At 46.1% G+C, this 23,605-nt stretch overlaps 1 protein-coding gene and 2 long non-coding RNA genes across 6 annotated transcripts in view; 1 reads left to right on the top strand and 2 right to left on the bottom strand.

Annotated features, from left to right (window-relative positions):
- Positions 1-210: 210 nt before the first annotated feature.
- LOC149121846 (uncharacterized) lies at positions 211-706 on the bottom strand. The gene is made up of 2 exons (XR_016223182.1): positions 557-706; positions 211-453 (listed from the first exon to the last, which is right to left on the bottom strand). It is a non-coding gene; the product is annotated as an uncharacterized LOC149121846 (long non-coding RNA).
- A 914-nt stretch (positions 707-1,620) lies between these two features.
- LOC149121847 (uncharacterized) lies at positions 1,621-13,598 on the top strand. Of its 2 annotated transcripts, XR_016223181.1 has the most exons (3): positions 1,824-1,962; positions 9,425-9,532; positions 10,064-13,598. It is a non-coding gene; the product is annotated as an uncharacterized LOC149121847 (long non-coding RNA). The 2 variants fall into 2 exon arrangements; XR_016223180.1 differs by lacking the exon at positions 10,064-13,598 and having other exon boundaries at positions 1,621-1,962; positions 9,425-9,525.
- Positions 6,725-23,605, bottom strand: part of CDK14 (cyclin dependent kinase 14) — a 724,945-nt gene continuing 708,064 nt past the window's right edge. For all 3 annotated transcript variants that reach the window (XM_070058421.2, XM_008261493.5, XM_051852767.3), the window contains one exon: positions 6,725-10,081. The gene's annotated coding sequence lies outside the window, so the exon portion shown is untranslated. The remainder of the gene's footprint in view (positions 10,082-23,605) is intronic.

Raw genomic sequence — 23,605 nt, forward strand, 5'->3', positions numbered from 1 at the left:
CACCACGTGTCTGAGGAAATGGAGCGAGGAGCACCCTGTGCCAACGCGGTCACTCCCAAAGCAGAGGCCAGATGCGGCCATTGCTCGGCTCCGCCATCCAGGTGAAGTGCCCGCTTTTTCGAGTCTGGCTCCTAGGGTCCCCACGGCCCAGTCTGATGCCTTCACATGCCCTAGGCTCTGACTTCACCGGAACTCCTGGATGTCTCTCAGGCACCTGCATCTCTCATATTTATGTCTTTACCTGGGATCTTCCTTCGTCCCGGGTGACTTACTGTCCTGCCCGCTGCCCTCGAGGTAATCCATTTCTAGAGCCTGCTGCGGGGGTTGCTTCTAGCTGCTCTCTGCTGGGAAGTCGTGTCCTCCCCTGTCTGTCCCCTCCTCGCACTGTGTCTCGTTGTCCCTGCTGCGGTATGCCTTGTGACTTCACTCAGTTGACCAATATTTACTGACAATCTACCAGAGACAGAAAAAAGATGGAGAAATTCCACTCTTTGTCTCTCTGCCTCTCAAATAAAAAGACCAATGAAAACAAAAAAGACAAGGTCACAGTACTTACCCTCAAAAACTCAGAGGTGGGTGTTTGGCCTGGAGGTTAGGCCACGAGTTAGGGTGCCTGTGTCGCACACTGGAGTTCCTGGGTTTGATATGCGCCTCTGGCTCCTGACTCCAGCTTCCTGCAGACCCTGGGAGGCAGCAGGTGATGGCTAAAGTTGTTGGGTTCCTGCCACCCACGTGGGAGACCCGGATGGAGGTCCTGGCTCTGGACTGTTCTTCATCCCCACTCCCACCCCAATCACCATGTCAGGCATCTGGGGAGTGAAGCAGCAGATCCGAGTATGTTCTCTCTCTAGTCTGTCTCTCTCAATAAAAACAAACAAAAGAAACACCACAGTCCACTGCATACACACATAAAGGCGTAGTCACAATAAAATGAAAAATGTACAATGGTAGAGTTGTTCAGAACTTTTTCACTGTACTTATCACCGGTTGAAATCACGTTATTAAAAACTCATCTCTCCTTCGCACTGTGAGAGAAGGGCTCCTTTTCGTCACATCTCCAGGATCTCAAACTGCCTGACACATGGTAGGCACCCAAAATTAGCTGTGAACATATTGTAGGTCACAACTGCTGTATTTATTTTTTAACAGCTAATCCACAATGGAGGCTTGCTTTGCTCAGAGGAAGTCTCCAGAGATCATCACGTGGCCCACTCAAAGCCGAGGTGCTTCCACTCTGTGGCCCCAGCTTCTGAAACGTGTGCCCTCCCACCCGACCATCTCCACCGCAGGAAGACGCTGCCAAAGAGAAAGCAGGGAAGTGTGCAGAGCGTCCTGGGCGGGCCCAGCAGAAGGGGCGCCATCACCGCGTTCACAGTCCAGCCGTCAGAGAGCCGCTCGGCCACGTCCACGCACGGGGGCGGCTGTGCTGCGTGGTTCAGCAAGGCCGCGGGAAAACGTAGCCGGACTCTGCCCCTCTGTGTGCAAACATGTACGGAGAATGAAAAGGAGCAGCTAACCAGGGACAGGGGCGGGGCCCTGTGGGCAAAGGCTTCTGGAGTGACGAGTGGGACGTAGCCCCGTGGCGAGGCGGGGGAGGAATCACGGGGAAAGGGACCCGTGAGCGAAAACACGGAAACTACCCGGCATCCCTTGCGGCCGGAAGACGAAGTGAGGAACCGGAAGAGGACAGGGGACGGAGCCGGAAGTGCGGAGGAAGATCGCGGGGGCTCGCTGCCACGCTAGTCTTCACGCTGGAGGTGCGATGGCAAGTCTAGGACGCTCGCCAGGGGGTCCTGGGGGCCAGGCCGGCGTGCGAACCAGCGGCTTGGCTGCCGGAGCTCCTGAGGGCAAGGCGGGGTTGCTCCTCTTTGGTTTTCTGTCGCTCAGGCAGTGCCTTGCACGTAACCTGCATCACGGCGGAGAGCACACATCTGCCAGTTCCCACACGAAACCCTTTCCCGGGTAAGTGGGAAGACGACATGCGCATTTCACTCTTGCTTAAGGTGCAGTAGAATTTTAACTGGGTAAGTTTACAAATTGCTAAGCATCGAGGCCCTGGGCAGCATTTGGAGGCACATGGAGCTGGAAAAAGAACCTGTATGGTCACTGTTTTCAAAGTGACCTGAAGACCTGGACGAACAAGAAGCCGCTTTAAGGGGAATCCTGGGATGTGTTCGAAGAAGGTCTTAAAAGGATAAATAGGAGTTTGCTACCTGAAACAGGAGAGGGCTTAGAGACAGCGTGGGAAGAGGAGAGTGGCGTAAGAAGGTGTGGGTGTCCAGGAATCGCGGGAAGTGGCGTGGTGGCCGGCGGGACGAGGGTGTGCAGAGGGGGAGGCGGCGGCGGTCTGAAGCACATACTGGCCTCCTTTGCGGAGCTGGCGCCCCCATCTGATGCCAAGCTCTCAAGGAGTTAACAGTTGGTTCTTGGGAACCAGTGGCAGCTGCTTCCAGTAGGTGACTGACCAGGCGGCCAGGTCCTTCAATTGCAGGGACATTCTGAAAAAACAAAACCATTTCCCCTTCTCCCTCACGTTATGCTGAAGCCAGTTTGGAGCAGTCACATGCGCCAGGGACCTGAAAACTCTGGGCTTCAGTCCCGGGCGGCACCAGGATTGCCCTTGGAGCGGGGCTTGGGGCTGCTTTAGTCCCCGTGCTTGAGGGCCCGCTCTAACCATGTGGGGGCGCAGTCCCCCCCCCCCCCCAGAATGAGCCACCTGCGGGGCGGTGCCCGACAGCGCACATCCGGGTCTACTCCTCAGACTGCAGCTCTCTCAAGCTGATCTTACTTGAGACCCCTCCCCTGGGGGTCGCCTCACCCTGGAGAGTTGGGCACGGAGGGGCTGCTCAATGCAGGTGCACGCAGGTGTGTGTGTGGAGGCCAGGATGTTCACACCCACGCGTGTGCATCCTCTGCGATCGCGCCTGGAGCTGGGGTGGGCCGCGCTTGGGTGAAGAAGCTGAGAAGGCAGACGGTTCTCAGAGCCGGTGTGGCCCTCTGGGCGTGCTTATCAAGGTGAGGCAAGAGCGCAGATGCAGCCTTTGGCTCCTTGTCGGTTAATATGGCAACTATTTGGGTAGAGTATGGCAGCTGCCATTTTACCCTTATCCTGGGCTCTGCAAACATGCCGAGGAGTCCTTGCCCACGCCATCACAACTCCATTCCATTTTTTAAAAAAGATTTATTTTTTATTTATTTGAAAGGCAGAGTTACAGAGAGGCAGAGGCAGAGAGATCTGCTGATTGACTCCCCAGATGGCCGCAATTACCAGAGCTGTGCCACCCGAAGCCAGGAGCCAGGACCTTCTTTGGGTCTCCCACATGGGTGCAGAGGCCCAAGGACTTGGGCCATCTTCTACTGCTTTCCCAGGCCACAGCAGAGAGCTGGATCGGAAGTGGAGTGGCCGGAACTGGAACTGGAACCCATATGGGATGCCGGCAACAGCACCGGCCCCCAAAACTCCCTTCTAAGCTAAGCTAAGCCAACCACCCACCCCAGGCACATTCTTGCCTGCTGCATTAAAAAAAAAATACAGCCTGATCTGGGAATGCTGTCTATATTTTAAAAAATCAAAAGAAAAACAATACTTTCTGGTATGACAGTTACAGGAAACCCTGAAATTTCAGCCTCCATGTGCTGCTGCGTTGGAAGACAGCCATGTGCATACATCTGTGTGTGAGAGGACCCTAAACGGTTCGTGGAAAATGCCTGTTACGAAAAAACCCTGTGTGATTTCAAAATCTTTTTCCACTAAATCAAGTTTATCTTTTAATTGCATTTTCCTGAGAACTTTTTGAAGCCCCTGTGAATTGCTCGTGGCTGTGTTCACTCTGCGGTGGTTAAGGGCGTACTGACTGGGACGGGATGGCCTGCAAGGGCCCGACTGTTCACCGGCTGTCTGGCTGCGGTGGAAAAAGCTCACCCACCCCCGCTCCAAAGCAGCAGCCAGGAAGGGGGAAGGGGGGACCTTGCAGTTCCCACGCTGGCTGCACAACACAAGCACCATTGAGCTCGCAAGCAGAACAATGCCCCGGCCCCACCCTCGTTATTTCTAGAATGAATCTGTCTGGGATGGAGCTGTTTAAACTTCCTGGTAATTCAAGGTGTGTCCAGGCGAACAGCCACTGGGCTACAGAAATGGGTACATCAGGGTCCAAATTTCCCCTCATCCCAGGTGTTAGCAAGACCCATGGCCGTTTTCTCGGGAAGCTTGGTGGCCTGCAGTCTTCTTTTGGGGGAGCAAGGTGTCCCGTTACCAGATTTGGTTGAAGATGGAGGAAGAGAAAAAAGAGTTGTTTCTCACTGGGGTATGGATTACAAAGTTAGCTTTCATTTCCACCTGTCTAAACCCTTCATCGGCTGGGGCAAACCCGTGTCCCTGGACCTCCCTGGCACTGGCCGCATGTGTCAGGCAGGTGCACCTCGGGCCGCAAAGCACATCCCTTTGCAGGGACCCCTGCTGGGTCGCGTCTCAGGATCCACCCTCACAGGGAACCCTTCCTTGTCTGTGCAGCGTGCCCTCCGTAATTATCCGTGTCTCACGGGGAAGAAGAAAGACAAGTCTATCAGTATCGCATTCTCCCCAGCGCAGTCAGCACCATCGGCAGAGGATGGCTCTGGGGGGCAGCAGGGCTGCTCCGAGCTATTATCGTGCCTGGCTCGCTCTCAGCAGGACCCAGCGCAGACAATATAGCGCTCCGTGAGCACGGGGGATGAGCAGTAAATACGAGGCCTTGGATTTTTTTTTTTTAATCTTGTCAGTTTTTCCCTGATTTGTGTCCTTTATCCTAGCCCCCTCTGCTATATAAGCTTCTCAAAGCTAATGCCCATAACGCCACCACCCACTGGTAGCAGCAGGCTGCTGGGCCACGGCGGGGTTCTCATTGCAAAATGTACAATGCCCGCCATTATTCAGCAACTGTACTGTCAACCCGGTGGCAGCAGGTTGCTCCAACACCTTCCCCTCTGGTTTCTCTGTGCTCTGGGGCCAACAGCAACTGTGACAGTGCCGCCGCCCTCCTGCCTCTACTTGTCTGGGCAGGCTCACCTCACCTCCTCCGACCTGGCAGTGCTGGAAGAGCCCCTGCGTGAAAGACAGGAGCGCTGGCAATGGCAGCTCTAGGAGGAACCTGGCGTCGCCGGAGCCACACTGAAAAAGTTAAAAATGTTGCTCAAAGGTGTATCTTTGACCCCTTTAGATAAGCAGCCCTCTATCCAATTTTTTTCTTTTATCAAGAGCGAGCCTGTGATTAAATCAACAGAGGTGCACAGTCAAGCTCTACAATGTGAATTCACTACTGGGCCTGCTGGGAATGACCTCAACCACGGGCGTGTGAGCTCCGGTAGCTGTCCGGAGGCGAAATGGGGCTGTGCATTCTGCTCCTTTAAATAAACCACCCTGGGGTGGTCGTTTGGTGCGGTTAAGGCTCCACTCGGGACTCCTGCATCCCGTATTGGATTACCTGGGTTCCAGTCCCAGTTCTGTTTCCTATTCGAGCATCATACTAGTGCACCCTGGGAAGCAGTGGGGATGGCTTCAGTACTTAGATCCCTGCCTAGGCCAGCTAGGGTTGTTGGAGGTATTTGGGAAGTGAATCAGTGGACAAAAGAGCCCTTCCTGTCTTACTGACTTTGAAGTAAAAATAGTGAAAACAAAAACAAAAACAAACCCTGGAACTCAGTATTCTACACACTCTATACTTCTAATTTGTTTCCAGAGTAATTTATGGCTACCATTTAACCAAAAATAAGCATATTAGGGGCTGGAGCTGTGGTGTAGCAGGTAAAGCCACTTGCAACACTGGCATCCCATATGGGCACTGGTTCAAGTCCCGGTTACTCTACTTCTAATCCAGCTCTCTGCTGTGGCCTGGGAAAGCAGTGGAAGATAGCCCAAGTGCTTGGATGCCTGCACTCATGTGGGAGACCCACATGAAGCTCATGACATTGGATGGGCCCAGCTCTAGTCCTAGCTGCCATTTGGGGAGTGAACCAATGGATGGAAGATCTCTCTCCTCTCTAACTCGCCTTTCAAATAAATCAATCAATCTTTTTAAAAAAATTTTGCACATTTCATCCCTACCTTGGCTTCTGTGAAGTCTACGTGGGGTACAGGAGCCCAGGGACTTGAGCAATCACTGCTGCCTCCCAAGGTCCACATTAGCAAGAAGTTGGGGTAGGAGACAAAGCACCTTGAATCATCTATGCGGTCTCCTGTCCCGAGTCTAGTGTTGGTGGCAACCGTCTGAAAATGGGTTTGTGTCTGACACAGATAACTCACTGCTTAGGAGGGTAGCAGAAGCAGTCGAAGACTGAAGCCAGGGTTCTCGTGAGCTTCTCTGGGTGAGAACTCCAGTGTTCAGTTTGTGTGAGTGCCTTGTAAAAGGCTCACAAATGAAGTCACAGAGCCGAAAGGGGAAGGGAAACCTGAGGTGGCAGTGGTCTACCTGGGGAAAGCCAGAGTCGTCTTAACCACATTGGTGTGTATTTAACACGTTTCAATGTTTTTGGCCTTCCATTTTATTTTTCTTCAATTTTGAGATAGAGAGAGGGGAGGAGAGGGGGAGAGAGAGAAAGAGAACATCCCAGCCAACTCCTTTCCACATACTGTGTGCTTGGTCTCTTGCTTTACACCTAAAGACTGGTTATGCCAAAGAGTTCTTATGACAGTCCTCTGATTTGCAATGATCTCATTGGCTACACACCAAGAAGGACCAAGAAGATGTCCGGAGATTCTGCTATACTTTATTCCATTTCATGTTACAAGAAAACAATGGTGACAGTTGACAAACCATTACATCTTTCATAATACAGACAAATTACAATTGGTAACAAATATGCAACATGTATTATTCCATTCTCCTTACTATGTTTCACTTTGAAGGATAATATTTTTTTGAATGATGCTAGCACATTTCTTAAGTACCAACCCCATTAGAAAGTACACAACTCAGTGCATCATACAAAAACAAACAAACAAACAAAAAAAAAAAACAAAAAACAAAACCTACTCCCAACTAGAGAATGTAGATTTTGTATGTGCCTCTAAAGTATATTGCTGTGGGAAGGGGGACGTGAATAGGAAATTTTATTTTATTTCAGATTTTTTTTTAGTTTTTACTTTTTTCGATGTATGAGGAAATTGCAAGGCAGTAAGGTACACTGTTTCCTCCTCTGACAAGCCAGGAAAAGAGATGAAAGTGACGCGCGAGTGACGGTGAGTATGCAGCATGTGCCTATGTTTGTTTAGGGAGGCAGGCAATACTCTGCCCCAGTAGGTACAGCCTAATCATCCTCTTACATAACACAGATTACAAAACCAGCAGTATCCACAGATGAGGATCTTACGTAGACGCATAACCTAGTGTGCTGAGTACGATGCTGTCACAGTCACACTTCAGAGGTCTTGCTTTCTCTGCACACCTGCAGCTCTCCCGACGATTTTTTGCATCACCCTTGGGAGGCAGACGTAGCTTCTCACCCTTGCGTCACTGGGTGCACAGACACCCCTGCCTTACACCCTCTGTTTGCGGAGCACTACAAACATTTTTTCCTCACGTCCTATGTAGGTTGGATTTTTAAGTCAACTAAACTATTCCTTTAAGAAAATGGAAACTAAGTCCCCAATCTCTTTTCAGAATACTGTGTGCAGTGATGTCCATGTTGATACAACCACTGCATGAAGGTGCTCGTACCATTCTAACCAGCTGTTTGAATCCAAGTGATTCCTTCATATAAAAATAACCTCACAAAACATCCCAGGGCTTTCTCAACAGAATAATAAATCTGCTGATGAACGCCATCTGGATGGATTCGCATGACTGTCCTCAGACAGGAGCGACGTGAAGGGTAGGGCAAACGTGGTTGAGAATAGGGTCGGAAAGGACACAGAGACGAGTCAGACCTTGGACTTCACATATGGACAGCAAGAATGGGGAACACAAAACCTCCTGACTTTTGGAGAGGCATCTCTGTAATAAGACAGACTTTTCCCCACCACATAGCAATGTTTCACTTCCAGGAGAAGCCATCTCTGACAGGGGCATGCGTCGCTGATGACCTTCACATTCCTAATAGAAATCTCTCAATACTGCATGTTCCCACATTTCCATGGTAGAAACTTTATTAAGTAGTAAGACTGAAGTCATGTCTCTGCCTAATGGATGACTCAAAACAAATGACAGGAAAGGTGGAATTTGGTTGCATATAAAATCTCCCTGTTGTATGTATTTACTGAAAGAGAGTCTAATTTAAGTGTATTTTATTTAAATCAAATACCTCAAAAGACTTCCAGTGGGCTGGAATGTATGAAAGAGCAATGAAAACGATTTCCATGTAGCCGATAGTAAACCTCCCAGCCTCGGGTGTCGTTACTGTCTTTAGAAAATCAGTCAGTAAAGGACCCCTCACTTGGCAGTTAGAGGTTTACAGTGAATGCTGTGTCTGCAGGGGCTGGGTTCTGACCTTGACACCCTCTCACACACACTCCAGAAACACTGCCACTTCAGCATGTGGGATTCTGGATCTTTCTCAGGTACACTGGGTTTGAACACAGAACAGCTTTCCCTTCACTCAGCACTCAGAGGAAGTCCTTGGCATACTGGATCACAACTTTTTGTCTTGATCCTGAAAAAGCGGGACACATTTCAAGCTCTTTGACTCCCATTCTAACAAAAAAATATAAAACAGCGTACACAGAGGTACTTCCACAGGAGTCCGTGTCCAGAGGAGCCAGGATTTGTGCTTGAGGTGACTTTCCCAGCTGCCCCCTGGCCGCGGTGTTGTTGGGGCTTCTGCAGGGTTGTTGTCCCCCAGGGAGCTCACCTGCACCAGGCAGCTCTCGCTCTGGATCAAAGCGCCAGACACGACGCATCCACTTCTCGCTCAGTGTCACGTGCTCGCCTTCATCCTCCAGGGTCCCTCAGCTCCCCAAACAAGGGAAGCTGAGTCTTTTGTCTTCCCATTGCCAACTCTAAAGCACGATCCCTGCACTGTTTCCAAAGCCTGTACGCGCACAGTTCTTCCAGGAAACTGTTAAAGTCCGGTACCCAAAGATGTCTTCCAATCAGCTTGGAATGTTTTTTAGGAGATCCAAATCCAAGGTGCTTGGTTGTAACTGAGCAAACTCGTAACTCTGGATGATCCTGGCATTGGCTTCTTTAGCGTTAACCGGCCAGTGCTGCTTTCCGGGGATCCAGAAGGTACAATTCTCTTGCAGCCGAGTTTTAAACACCCTGTTCCTTAATCTTTTCTCCATTTAAAAAATACAAAGCGTAACAGAGTGGATGGGGAAGTCAGACGCTGACAAGACCCAGGACACAGGTACGAGTTTGCCTCCACTTCCAGGTGTGGAAAAGCAAGCAATTTATCCCTGTCTTTGTTCCTAATGCTTGATATTTGTTTCTTCACTTTTCAATCTATGCAGAAAGCAGTCATACTACGGAGCTTGGAAATGCTAAGCACATTCCGATATCCTACAGAAATGTGCAGTGACTTCCAAGAATAAACCACGTTTGCAAATTGTCCTCAAAAGGTAAGCGACAGGTGGGGGCCCCCACAGTCAGGGACCAAATTGTCAAGTCAGCCAGAGAACTGGGGTTTGCTTCAGTGAAACATTTCCTTCCTAGTGGTTGCAAAACGTGCACTGCTCTCAAAGAAAACACACATTGTTTTATGCCACAGTGTGGCTTTCAAGTACAGACGTTACTGAAGAAGTGTGAACACCGAATGTGTTGTCTTAATGTATTTAAGACATGGCTGGTGAAGGCATAGAGACCTGTACAGAGACGCGGCGCGCTGCAGAGGGAAATCAAAAAGAATCAAACACAAAAGACTGAAAAGAATACATGCCATGTATCAGTAAGCAAAGCTTAATCTTCACATAGTTCTTGGAAATCACAAGGTATCCAAATGCGTGCAAGGTTTTAAATAAATTGCAGAGAAAACAGGGTCTTGCCAGCTTCAATTTTCTTGTGAGTGAAATCCCCCACAGGGAGCGAAAGGAAGCTGATCCACGTTCCCTTCATTTGATTGGCCACTTCATTAATGTGTTTTTTCTTCCCAGAATGATGACAACTTAATCCTGGAAGGAGGAAAAGAGAAAATTGTCATATATAAAAACCTGACTTCACTCATTTTTCCTAAATTACATGAGACATCGAGATTGCTCAGGCCACAGGGAGCCCCTCGGTGCTCTCCACGGCCACTCCCTGAACCCGGAGTGGAGGCGGAACAGCTCCCTTTGCCAAAACAGTTCTTGTGATCTGATGAGCAAATGTCTTGCCTGCATTTTCTTCTCTGAAAGTCATTTAATTCCATGAATTCAGCTGGCTTCCTCTTGGATTATTTAGAGAAAAAGAAATTCAGCAAATTTCCTTCCCCAAATCATTAGTGGTAATACTGGGCTTAATTAAGTGCCCGAAGCATCATACAGACCATTAAAAGGACCTATCAGCACGTTCATTTTTATGAATATAAAATGGAAAAATCGACCGTGCTTTTTAAGTGCATGCTTTTTAAAAACAGTCAGCTAAATATAATTCCTGGGCTGCCCATTATCAGTTATTTTAGTTTCAGTGGAAAGAAATTGGCCAGGGTGACCCGAACTGGCAGCCCCTTCCCAGCATCCTGCACGTCACTATTTGTTTCCAGCGATGCCTGCTTAAAACCTGTATTCACGCAGAGGAATGGCTCAGGGAAAAGAAGGAATGTCCTTCTCCTCGCCACACTGTCCAGTCCTTCAGCACTGTAACTGAGTTTCTGGGATGAGAGGAGAATGTCTGCCGGCGGAGGTGAAGAGACAAGGGCCCAGATTCAAGCTGCACGGCTGAAGACTCAATTCCAGGGGCTGCACCGCGTCTCGGAGCCAATCGTTATCCACCTTCAGAAGCTCATGGTCACTGCCCCTGCTCAGGCCTGCATGCCCCCACCTACAGGGACACACTGCCACGTTCCTAAGCACACTAGAGGACCTTGGATAGAACTGTATGGGGGTGGGGTGGCGGCTTTATGCTGAGACCTCACGGTGCACTTGCCCTGCTGCTGCCCCCAGAGGCTGCAGCATCACGGACATCTCTCCTGCATGGCAGGGACTTGGCAATACCTTGGCCAAGACAGCAAGAAGTTCCAATCTTACCCTTAAATACCATGCAAATAGCATCCCCCTGTCCGCTTTCCCATTCCCCACACATACTGTGACAATTACAGTGATGACTTGTCATTCTTTTTTGCTCTACTAAGTTGAAAATTCCTATAAAGCACAAAATGAGCCATTTCAAAGTACCTAAAATCCAGTGGCAGTCATGCATTTGTAGTTCTGAAACCTATCTGCTACTTCCAAAGGAGACCCCATGCCCTTTAGGTAGTCTCTTCCCATCCTCCCTTTGCCCCGGTTCCTGGCATCCACCGATCTTTTATTCTGTTTCTATGGATTTACCTGGTCTGGATACTTCATACAAATGTGATCATACAGTATGTGACCTGTTGTGTCTGACTTTTTTCACTTAGCATAATGTGTACTAAATTCATGGGCAGCATGTTTCAGTACGTCATTATTTTTTGTCAGTTGATACTTGGGTCATTTTACATATTGGCTTATTGTGAATAGTGCTGCCATGAACATCTATAAGTATCTGTCTGAATACCTGTTTTCAGTTGTTTTGAGTATACACCTAGGAGTGGAATTACTGGGTCATACGGCAATTCTATGTTTGACTTTTGGAGGAATTGCAAGACTGTTTTCCATACTGGCTATATCTTATTATACTCCCAACAGCGCTATACAAAGATTCCAATTTCTCCATACCCTTGCAAACACTTGCTATTTCTTTTTTTTTTTTTTTCAGTTATAGCCTTCCTAGTGAGCATGAGCTGATTTGCATTTGCATTGATTTGCATTTCCCTAATGATTAGAGTACCTTTTCATGTGCTTGTTGGCCATATGTATATCTTCTTTGGGGAAATAGCTATTCAAGTCCTTTGCTGATTTTTAAATTGGGTTGTTTGTCTTTTTGTTGTTGAGTTGTAGGAGTTTTTAAAAAAGTTTTAATTGACACAAAATTATTGTACATATTTATGGGATACAATGTGCTTTTTTGATAAATATATACATTGTATAATGATCAAATTGTGTAATTAACATATTCATCATCTCAAGCATTATCATTTCTTTGTGATGAAAACATTCAAAATCCTTTGTTACAGCTATTCTGAAATCCACACTGTTACCACAGTCTCTTTACTGAGGGAAAGAACACCAGAACTTACTACACCTATCTAATTGTAACTTCGCAGTCACTGGCCAGCCGTTCCCCACTCCTTCCTCTCTCCTTTACCCTCCCCCGTCTCTGGTAACTGCTGTTCTACTTTCCGCTTCTTTAAGATCAACTTCTTTAGCTTCTCAATGAACTAGATCATGGTGTTTGTCTTTTTGTGCCTACTGTATTTTACTATGTCTTCCAAGTTCACCCACATTGTTGCAAGTGACAGGATTTCATCCTTTGCATGGCTGGATAGTATTCCAACCTTTGTTGATGAACACATAGGTTGATTCTACATCTCGACTATCATGAATAATGCTGCAATAAATATGGGAATGAAGATGTCTCTTTGATTTACTGGTTTAATTTCCTATGGATAAATGATGGGAAGTGGAATTGCTGGATTCAGTAGTGGGATTGCTGGATCATAGGATCATACATCTATATTTAGTTCCTTTAGAAATTTCTAATATTTTTCATAATGGCTGTACTAATTTATATTCCCGCCAACAGTGAATAAGGGATCCCTTTTCTCTACATTCTCATCAATTCTTGTTATCTTTGTGTTTTTGCTAACATTCTAACTGGAAGGAGGTGCTATCTCACTGTGGGTTTGATTGGCATTCCTGATGATTAGTGATGCTCAGTGTTTTTTCTTTACCTGTTGGTTGTTCCATGTCTTTTTTTGAGAAATATCTATTAAGCTATTTTGCCCATCTAAAAGTTGGTCTCTTTTGGTTTTGAGTTGTTTGAGTTCCTTATATATTCTGTATATAAACCCCTTGTCAATGGATAGTTTGCAATTATTTTCTCCCATTCTGTAAGTGTCTGTTCATTCTCATAGGAGTTCTTTAAGCATTATGGATATTAATCCCTTATCAGATACGTGATCTGCAAACATTTTCTCCCATTCCATGGGTAGTCTTCTCACTCTGTTGATTATGTCCCTCTATGTACAAAGATTTTTATGTTGATGAAGTCTAATATATCAATGTTTCATTTTGTTGCTTATACTTTTGGTGTCATATCTAAAAAGCCATTGTGAAATCTAGGTTCATGAAGATTTACCTATATGTTTTCTTCTATGAATCTAGTCTTACAGTTTTAAGTTCTTAAATTTAGACCTTTGATCTATTTTGAGTTCATTTTTGTATATGGCGTGAGGTAGGGGTGCCCTTCATTCTTGAGAGTTCTCTGTTCTCAGTGACTGAGTCAAGTGTAAACAAAAGACCTCCTCTAAAGTTTCTGGGAGAGGCTCTGGGGGTTGAATGGATGCCACACAAAGGCCCTTTGCTGACACTAAAGCCTGACTCCTTGGTCATTATTTGAAGTACTTGCTGCTTTGAGAGAGTTCATGTAGCTTGCTTGGTCACTGCTGAAATACCTTTAAAAACTTCTGAAAGAAGTTACTACCCCAGCATAAACAATGAGATGGGAATGACCCCCTTCGTTCTTATCCCACCCTTGCTCTTCCAGGGAAAGGAAGAACATCCACCTTTTTCCTGCCTGATGCTCCCACGTGACTGTGCCTTCTCACTAGGCACTGACGTCTTTTCTGAGGCCCACGACATCAAGGAGAGACAGCAGTTGTGCCCACAGTGTTTAAGCACACTGGGACATAGGCATCTGCATGGAGTGTCCAACCCTACCGCCAACCTTCTTAAGCAGATGACAAAAATATTCCTTTTCTTCCAAAGCTTAAAAAGGAGTTGAGATTCTGGCTCTTCAGGAAGCCTGCCCACCTCCAGTCAAAGGAGCTAAGGGCTCGTCTTGACACTTGTTTGCCTGGGCATTCCTACAACTATACTCCAGTGATGTAGTCTTTGCCAGGCTCTCCTCCCCTCCACCACTACTAACAGAATGGAGACCAAGTGCCAACTCTGACTTTCTGAACTACAGGCCTCAGTGAGTCCCGCCTGAGATCCTTCCTCGAAGGAGGCAGGGAGGCTGAGTCATTATGCTCTTGATTAAGCTGGGTTTTGTAGACTGTTTTGTCCCCAAAGTATTGCCCAGTCCTGGCTCGGGCACTCGGTAAACAGATGCTGGATGAACAGGGAGGGGAAAAGTAGAATCTGAGCACTTGGGAGTGGAAATGTGCTCAGCTGTGGAGCTTCATCACTTTCCACTCACCAAAGCAAACACTGTGCCTGTGCTCTTGCTTATAGCTGAAACAGTTGGTGCACAACATCTACTTCAGCAACGCCATCCAGCTATTGCGCTGGGTACAGACAGACCATTCTCAGATGTACCACCAGCTAGAAAACAGGATTAAGACCCTCCTATAAACCAAACTCTGTTTGACTTCATAGCATTCTGTTAGAAAGGAATACTTTGATAATAAGAATAATGTTTTCATGTAACAATCAACAATGGTGTCCCCACCATCAATGGCATGTTACTATCCTGTTGGGTAAATTTAAGACTTACTTTTACCCATTGCCTTTGTTCTGATTCTTTGAGAATAATCTCTAGGAGAATCACATGTATCTAACCTAGGGCATAAGCAGAATTGGATAATAAAGGATAATACATAATAATAGTAATTGGATAATAACGAGTGAACACAGTGATTATGATAAGTCCATTACTGAGGTTGGGGCTCACACACTGAATGCAGGGAGCCAATAATAAGACAGGAGGGCCCAAGGAGAGATGCTTTTCCACCTCTGCAAGATGACTCTAAATAGGCCAAACTGTGCCAACTTGTTCCCCAGAGCATGGGATGTCCCTTCTCACAACTTGGACAGCATCAGCTTTAATTTTAATGACTACATATAAGGTGGGCCAGTTTCTTGCTAGAAAACAAAAAATAATGGGAAATATCGTGCATTTGATGGGTGGGGATGCAGGTAGAGGAGAGCAGGTGTGCTACAACCACAGTCAGGTACACTATTGGTGTCAATCTTTCTCCCACATTCAATTGATCATTAAAATATGCTGCGTGCACAATAGAAATGAACAGTGAGTATGAATTATAAGCTCAACTATGTGCACATCCACTCATCGGTATATAAATCGTAAGATTAATAGATGCCATTTTTGTCCTGCTTCCCATTTTTACAATGTTCTTTCTCTAGAAATGAATGTTTTAAACAAGAAATTGGATTTGATTGATAAAATCCCTATTCAGAAAAATCTACACAGAGCTTCTCAGTTATAAATATTAATTAATTGCATTGCTGGTACCCATAATGCAACTTTGTTCTGACCCAGGTGCCCTATGAACTAGATATTTTTTGGATTCAATTTTCTTAAAACCAACTGTCAGCATCATGTGATGGAGGAGATGAAGAATGAAAATGAGCAGTCCCGCTGTGCAGGTGGGTGACCTGTGGGAGAGAGTCTGCCTGCTAGGATTTTTACACGAACCATCAGACACAGACCAATTGATTAGATCATCTCATACCCGCCACCAACTAGGCTCAAGAGACTAATTAGAGAGAGTACTGCCTGCGCAGGCACCCCATTGACACCTAATTTGCTCAGCCAAAGCCTTTGGGGAAAATGTATTATCTCTGCAGCTGCACTTCATGCATTTCTGATTTGCGGCATAAGCAAGGAGTGCTTCATCACTCTTTTGAGCAAACTGAATGTAGAAGCCCTTAAGTCTAAATGCAAGCAAACAGACCCGAATTAAGAACGGGCCAGGCTCTTTCTAATTCCCTCTGTGCTCCCCGTTAAATCTCTGTGTGTACACCCCTGCCCCCCAAACACACACACACACACACACACACACACACACACACAGAGTTTACATGCCGGGGGACAGCACAGCTGAGGACCCCAGCTCAGGGTGCTTCGCCCTGATCAGATGGCCTGTTTACCCACTCGACGGCTTTGTGTTTGTTTTACTGTTTATTTTTTCTTCTTCTACAGCATGGCCCCTCCTCAGAGTCGTCTTTTCTGTCTACAGGAAGACTCTGGTACACTTTTCTCCCCTCTAAGCTGCGCTGGAAAGAAGGGATTGTTTTGGTTCCAAATTAAAACAACTGTAGGTTTTCCTTTAATCACCTAACTGTGAACAGGAGATTGTCCAGGATGTCTGTGGAGCTGCAGCATAACCTGCTCCTTTCTGTTCGAGAGACGTCTGTAAGGACGCCTCACAGGAGGAGGAAGTGCTGGAACTTGACAGGAAGAAGCTAACTGACAACAGCAAAAGCAGTGCAAAATCAGGAGACAATTAGGTGCAAGGAAGACTAAATGCCATTTGGTCAGGTTTAGCTTTCTCTGTTGCCAACCCATAGTGAAGCTAATTCCAACCTCCTTCTCAAATGTTGAATCCAAAATACTGTACATAGCACACATTTAGAGACAGATACACAATTCATTACATGCTTTAAAAAAGGAAATCAAAATAAATAATGCAGGTACTATGGAAAAGTTAACCTATCTTCCTGTCGAACCTAGTGGATATGGGGAATGGTTTCCATGATACTGGAATACAAGAGCGAGCCAGGGCTCGTTAGGTGAGGTTCTGCTGTGGACTGGCTGACTTTATGCCTTCTGCTTGCATGCTGGATGAATTATTCTATCCCCATGTTCTGGTAAATTACAATTCTGCTTTGTAATTTTTCACAGTTACCCTATTCTTAAGAATTTAATGAAGATTAGAAAAAATCATTTAAGCTGTCTCCTTTTTAAACCAGCATCCAAAATTGGCCATAATTGGGCACCCAGACAGTCAATGGATTCTGGTGGCCATTGGACTATAAATATCTTTCTGAAGGGCTCTGGAGTGTGGTTGTAGGGGAGACATTTGAAATGGTTAGAAAATCAGGGCCTTATCTAAAAATGCATAACAGCTACAGAATTCATGATGATTTCATGGAGAACAAAGTCCACAGAGCTCCCTTTCCCCGTGTACCATGTCAACAAGGCTTCACATGAGAAACGCACAGGATGGAAAACCAGAGCCCACAAAGCTCTGCCACTTGGAGTTTGATTTTGCTTAAAATACTAAGAGCAAAGAAAATAAATCTTTATACCTAATTCATCCTAAAGTGGAGTTCACTACTGTGAAGTCCACAAATGAGGTTGTCAAGCTCTACTTAACAAGGCTAGGACCAATTTCTCTGAAGTAAAACTAATACACACACATATTTGTATATACAGACATACACGCATTTGTACACGGACAGCACACAATTTAACTTTATGCTGCAGGTTTTATGTGACTGATGGACTAAAAAGAGAAGTTTTAAACTACATCCTGAATTCGGAAAAATCTGGGGACACTCATTTTTTGAGTGAGTTTAATTATGTTATGATGTGGGTAGAAATACAAGTTTTCTTTTACAACATCTGAAATCAAATGCTTCCCAGTTTTTCGGACACTGCCCTGAAACTCCTTGGGGGGTGTAGGAAATGGTATGAAACAGGAAGAGGCAGAGAATCAGTTAAACCTACTCCTGTAACTTATTTCTGATTTATGGTCATCACATTTCTTTCTCCCAGAAGAGAACATATCTCTGAGGCCAGCAAGACAATATTAATTAAAATGAATGTGAGGATAGGCAGGCTTTGTTTTAAGCTTAACAGAAGGCCCAGTATTCAAAATAGCCCCAATCCCTTAAGTTGAAAGCTGTTTGGTAACATCCATATGGAGGCACAATGCACTAATTGCAGCAACTTTGCACATTTTAAGCTTCATGCCAAAGTGGTGAGTTTAATTACAAATTTTCAGGCAAAGCAGTAAGTCTAACATTTCAAAGCAAAGCATTTCCCACACAAGGAGACTGACTTAACATATCATTCTAATAACCATCATTATCAGCGAACACTTATTGAAATCTTCATTAAAGACCAGGCATTATATGATGTGTAATTAGCCCTGATGGAAAAGAAGGCTCTGTTTCAGCAGTGTGATGGTTTATTCAATCGGATTTATGCAAGTGCAAAACCCTGGTCACACTGCAGACTCCTGTGGACAAAAAGGTGCTGATTCCTGTCCTGGTGAATGTCACCAGCAATGTAGGGAGAGTCCTGACCTCCGCTTCCCCCTAACCACCAAGACCCATTGAATCTTGAAAATACACGACACATATGATTTTAAAAAATTAAATAGAATTTCTATAGTGATATATATATATATATATATATATATAAACTGCAATGTTTAAAATAGCTTGTGAAATGGTTTTGAAGACTTGTATATGATTTAAAAATCTTTTAAAGAATATATCAAAATATTTTTATAAAAACTTGATAGGGGCTGATGTTGTGGCACATCAAATTAAGCTGCAGCTTGTCTTGGTCGGCGCTGTGGTGTAGCAGGTAAAGCTGCCGCCTACAGTGCTGGCATCCCAGACAGGCGCAGGTTTGAGCCCTAGCTGCTCCTCTTCAGATCCAGCTCCCTGTTGGTGTGCCTGGGAAAGCAATGAAAGGCAGCTCTAGTGCTTGGGCCCCTGCACCCACATGGGAGACCTGGAGGAGGCTCCAGGCTCCTGGCTTTGGATCGGCCCAGCTCCAGCGGTTGTGGCCATTTAGGGCGTGAACCAGTGGATGGATGACCTCTCTCTCTCTCTCTCTCTCTCTCTTTCTGCCTCTGCCTCTGCCTCTCTGTAACTCTGCCTGTCAATTAAATAATAAATAAATCTTTAAAAAACATTCTATTGGCTGGCATCTCAGACCTGAGTGCCATTTCTCATGCCTGAAGCTCCACTTCTAATCTAGCTTCCTGCTGATGCACCATGAAGGCAGTGGAAGATGGTCCAAGCACTTGGGCCCCTGCCACCTGGTGGAGAACAGGATGCAGTTTCTTATTCCTGGCCTCAGGCCCAGACCTGGCTGTTGCAGCCGTTTGGGGAATTAACCAATGGATAGAAGATCTTTCTCTGTGTCTCCCTCTCTCTCTGCTGCTCTGCCTTTCAAATAAATAAATCTTTATTAAAAAAAAAAAACAAAAACACCCAAACTGTGAGGTTTGAAAGCTCTCACTGAAATACTTTTAAGGACAAAATTAATAGAAACGCCTTCACCAAAGGTGGCTTATTCTTTCCAAGGACTTCATGTTATTGGAAGCTTTATTTGCTCACTGCTCAACATACTTTACAAGTGACTGGCTCCCAAGTGGGCATACATTAATTAAATAGGATTCTGAGCCTTTAACCCTTACATATTACAGTCCTACCAAACTATATTTAAATAAACCAAACACAAAGTAACTAGCAGTGTGTTCACTTTTTACTACTTAAAACACACACACACACACACACGCGCGCGCGTGCGTGAATCTAATAAAAACCACTTCTAAACATTTAGCAGGCAGAGAAACATGAGAGTTCACGTCCAACTTTAATTAAGATTTGAAAGGGGATGTGACTCGGTTGCAGGGGGATTGCTTTTCGTTGTTTCTTTGTTTCTAAATTAAAACTTGTCTAGCATTGTTGTCCAAAGTGCTAACAAATGGTAAGTTTTCATTAAGGATTTTGAATTCAATGTATATGGCCATTTTTAATATGGAACTTGTCTGTGAACAATCTTATTTATCAGAAATTTGCAAAGTTAAAATATTCCTTTCTGTAGCATAAATTAGATGCATAATTGGTTAATGGAGAATGATGCCGGCGTAAACCGGAAGCCATGTTGGCTCATGAGGGCGTCTGTCTCGTGCTAAAGTTTTGAGCCACTGAGTCCCAGTACCTGTGTGCAGGATGCATAACCAAGCTTCACGCTGTGAGCTGAGGGGCGGACAGTCGAGTGCATGCCATCTATTCAGCCCGTGTGCTTCCCTGTGGCTTGATCGGCTACACGACCTACCATGGAACTGCTTATTGTACAGTGCTCCTGCATGCTTTAGCGTTTTGCCCTTTCACCCCACATTCGGCAGCCTCGACCTTTACCTCAACCTTCACCTGTCCGCTGTGCTATTAATTGCTGTTTTTACTGCCTGTGAGTGCTGTGGGTACCAAGCTGCAAACATCGAAAGTGGTCTGTCCTGCACTCTATGGTTTCTCATAAACCCCAGGGTTTCTACTGTAGTATCTTGCTAAACATAGGTAGGGACACAAGGATCGCTTTCTGGCTGGCACCTCAATTCTGGAGGCGGCGCGTTCTGATGCTGTCACAAAGGGACACTTTGCGGACTCCAGGATGGCACGTCACTCCTGGGGACGGAGGGCCCACCAAGCCCATGCGAAGGGAGGACCTGCCGAGCAGCTGGCTGAGCTCCCAGGCCATTGCATCACCACCTGAGGCGGCCTCACAACAGTGCTGGTGGCAAACTCCTTGGACAGACAAGTCCCTGAACGCCAGTCCATGGAACCTAAGAGCCTCCCTCCATGTAAAGTCCATTGGTATGCACTCCCACAAGTTATAATTGTTTAAGGTATTTTGATAATAGTTGCCCACCATAATAAGTGCAGTCTTTCTCTATCTAATACCCATGATGAGCCCTGTAAAACATAACTACACAACTCAGATCATTATGAGAAATAAATACTAGCATTTTGTGCCTATGTGGCATTTCTCCCAACCAAATGGGGAAAGTATTTTCCAGTTTATTCTATCACTGGATGAAAATCCCTGCAAAATAAGATCATGACTTTTAGCAGAGAACAGATTTTGTAATTTGAATTTTTAAAATGAAATCCCAATTCTTCCAGTTATTGATTCAGTGTCTTCCAGAGTATCAGCAGTCAGGAGTATAACACAGGTTTAAATACCCCAGCCAAGACAGGACCCGCAACCTGCAGGGAATTAGGGCGACCAGCTGTGCCCGTTTGTCCAGACTTAGGGGGTTCCCTGGAGAGAGGACTTCAGTTTTGTTATTAGTGTAATGCAACTGTTTTTATGTTGGTTTTGAAACCTACAACTTTACTGAATATAACTCGTAGTTCTAACAACTTTTCGGTGTAATTTTTGGTATTTTCTATACATGAAGGTTCTTCAAAAACCTTTGTGGAAAATGGAATTTAAAAATAAGTTTATTCTTATGTAAAAAATGTTAAAAACCATGCATAAGAGTGGTCTTAAAAATATTCCTGGAAATGCATTTTATGAAAAAATTATGGGCTTCAAAAAATAGTTTGCTCCAAAATAAACTTATATTTTAATTCCATTTTCCAGGAACTTTTTTGAAGTATCTCTTATCTTTAATCATATCATCAGCAAATAAAGAGATTTTTCACTTATTTAAAAAAAAAAAAAAGTGGGGCAGGGGCTGGCTCAGTGGTGTGGTGGGCTAAGCCTCTGCCTGCAGTGCTGGCATCCCATATGGGTGCCGGTTTGAGTCCCGGCTGCTCCTCTTCTGATCCAGCTCTCTGTGGTGGCCTGGGAAAGCAGTAAAAGACAGTCCAAGTGATTGGGCCCCTGCACCTTCGTAGGAGACCTGGAAGAAGCTCCTGGCTCCTGGCTTCGGATCTGCCTGAGTCTGGCCACTGGGGCCATTTGGGGACGTGAACCAGTGGATGGAAGACCATTCTCTTTTCTCTCCCTCTCTAACTCTACCTCTCTAAATAAATAAATAAAATAAAAAAACAAAAACGTGGGGCGAATGAGAAGGAGGTGGTTTCCCTACCAGGAGCAACAGGATTAATGTGCAGTGACTTCCAAGTATTATGAAAACAGAAACAGCAAGATTGGCATCTTATTACATAAACTAAAAGCAAAATATGCTGATACTCCAGTCTCAGGACATGAGTCACAAAAGTGTCAAGGAAGGAGGTGACACACCAAGCTTGCTGGAAGGTTCTGGGAAAGGAAGATGGGAGCTGAGCTGGCAGCCTCGTCCTCTCCACCCCAGGCTGCCCCAGCATTTCTCACCCAGCTTCTCAGAAGCATCGCCACCTCGCCACCTCGCCACCTCGGCTCTGAGTCTGAGGCGGCCTTTCTCCTGTGGAGGTCCTGCTGAGCCACATTCCGCTCAAACGAGTTGGCTGTTGAATTCAAGACCAGCAACTTGCTCCTCATCATCGCTTTCTAGTGGCACTTTTTTTTTTATTATTATTTATTTGACAGACAGAGTTAGATAGTGAGAGAGAGAGAGACAGAGAGAAAGGTCTTCCTTCTGTTGGTTCATTCCCCTAATGGCTGCTATGGCCGGCACGCTGAGCCTATCTGAAGCCAGGAGCCAGGTGCTTCCTCCTGGTCTCCCATGTGGGTGCAGGGCCCAAGCACCTGGGCCATCCTCCACTGCCTTCCCAGGCCACAACAGAGAGCTGGACTGTAAGAGGAGCAGCCAGGACTAGAACCCGGCACCCATATGGGATGCTGGCGCCACAGGCAGAGGATTAACCAAGTGAGCCGCAGCGCTGGCCCCTCTAGTGGCACTTTTAATACGCCCATCTATTCAAGCTCAAACATGCCTGTGTGTGCTATGGAGGAGATGGCTAAAGCCACCACTCTGAAGTGGTGAGAAATGTGAACATTGCATGGATCACAGCTGCAATGCCTCTGCTCTGAAAGCATAGCTAGGGGAGCTTATTTGTCTTGCCAGAGTCAATTCGGAAAACTTTGCATCTAGCTTGAGGCAAAGCCCAGTGTTTAGACACAAGAGGGCCATCAGAACATTGTCCTGGCGGTGATCTGATATTTGTTTGAGAGAGCCGGATGTTAAAATTTTCAGAAACTTTGCAAGCCAATTGTTAAACACAGCCCTATTTTTTAAAAAAAGATTATTTTATTATTGCTTACTTATTTGGAAGGTGGAGTAACAGAGGGAGAGAGATCTTCTATCTGCTGGTTCATTTCAAAGCCAGGAGCCCAGAACTCAATCCTGGTCTTCCATGTGTGTGGCAGGGACCCAAGTTACTTAGGTCATCCTCTTAAGTTCTCCCAGGCACATTAGCAGGGAGCTGGATCAAAAGTGGCACAGCCAGGACTTGAACCCAGTGCTCATAGATGATGTCGGCATTGCAGGTGGCAGATTAACTGACTGCGCCACAATGCTGGCAACAACCCCAGCCCTCTTGGGAGTAGCCACTGTGGGAGTTTTTACAGAACAGGACACTAATATGACCAGTCAGCACTCTCCTTCTCTAGTGGGAGCCAAATGTTTAATGCTGTTCTGAAGGGGCCCGGGCATTTGGAGGGCAGGTGGAGGGACACCAGCCACCTTTCAGTCCAATGGAGTACAGAAGTGCTACCCTGGAGGCACCAAGGTAGTGAGACCCAGGCTTTGAAAGATACCTAGGCGTTGGCCGGCGCCGCGGCTTACTAGGCTAATCCTCTGCCTTGCGGTGCCGGCACACCGGGTTCTAGTCCCAGTAGGGGCACCGGATTCTGTCCCGGTTGCCCTTCTTCCAGGCCAGCTCTCTGCTGTGGCCAGGGAGTACAGTGGAGGATGGCCCAAGTGCTTGGGCCCTGCACCCCATGGGAAGCCAGGAGAAGCACCTGGCTCCTGCCATCGG

Source organism: Oryctolagus cuniculus, chromosome 16, assembly GCF_051225735.1.
Source record: "Oryctolagus cuniculus isolate XC-2025 breed Fujian yellow rabbit chromosome 16, ASM5122573v1, whole genome shotgun sequence".
Taxonomy (NCBI): domain Eukaryota; kingdom Metazoa; phylum Chordata; class Mammalia; order Lagomorpha; family Leporidae; genus Oryctolagus; species Oryctolagus cuniculus.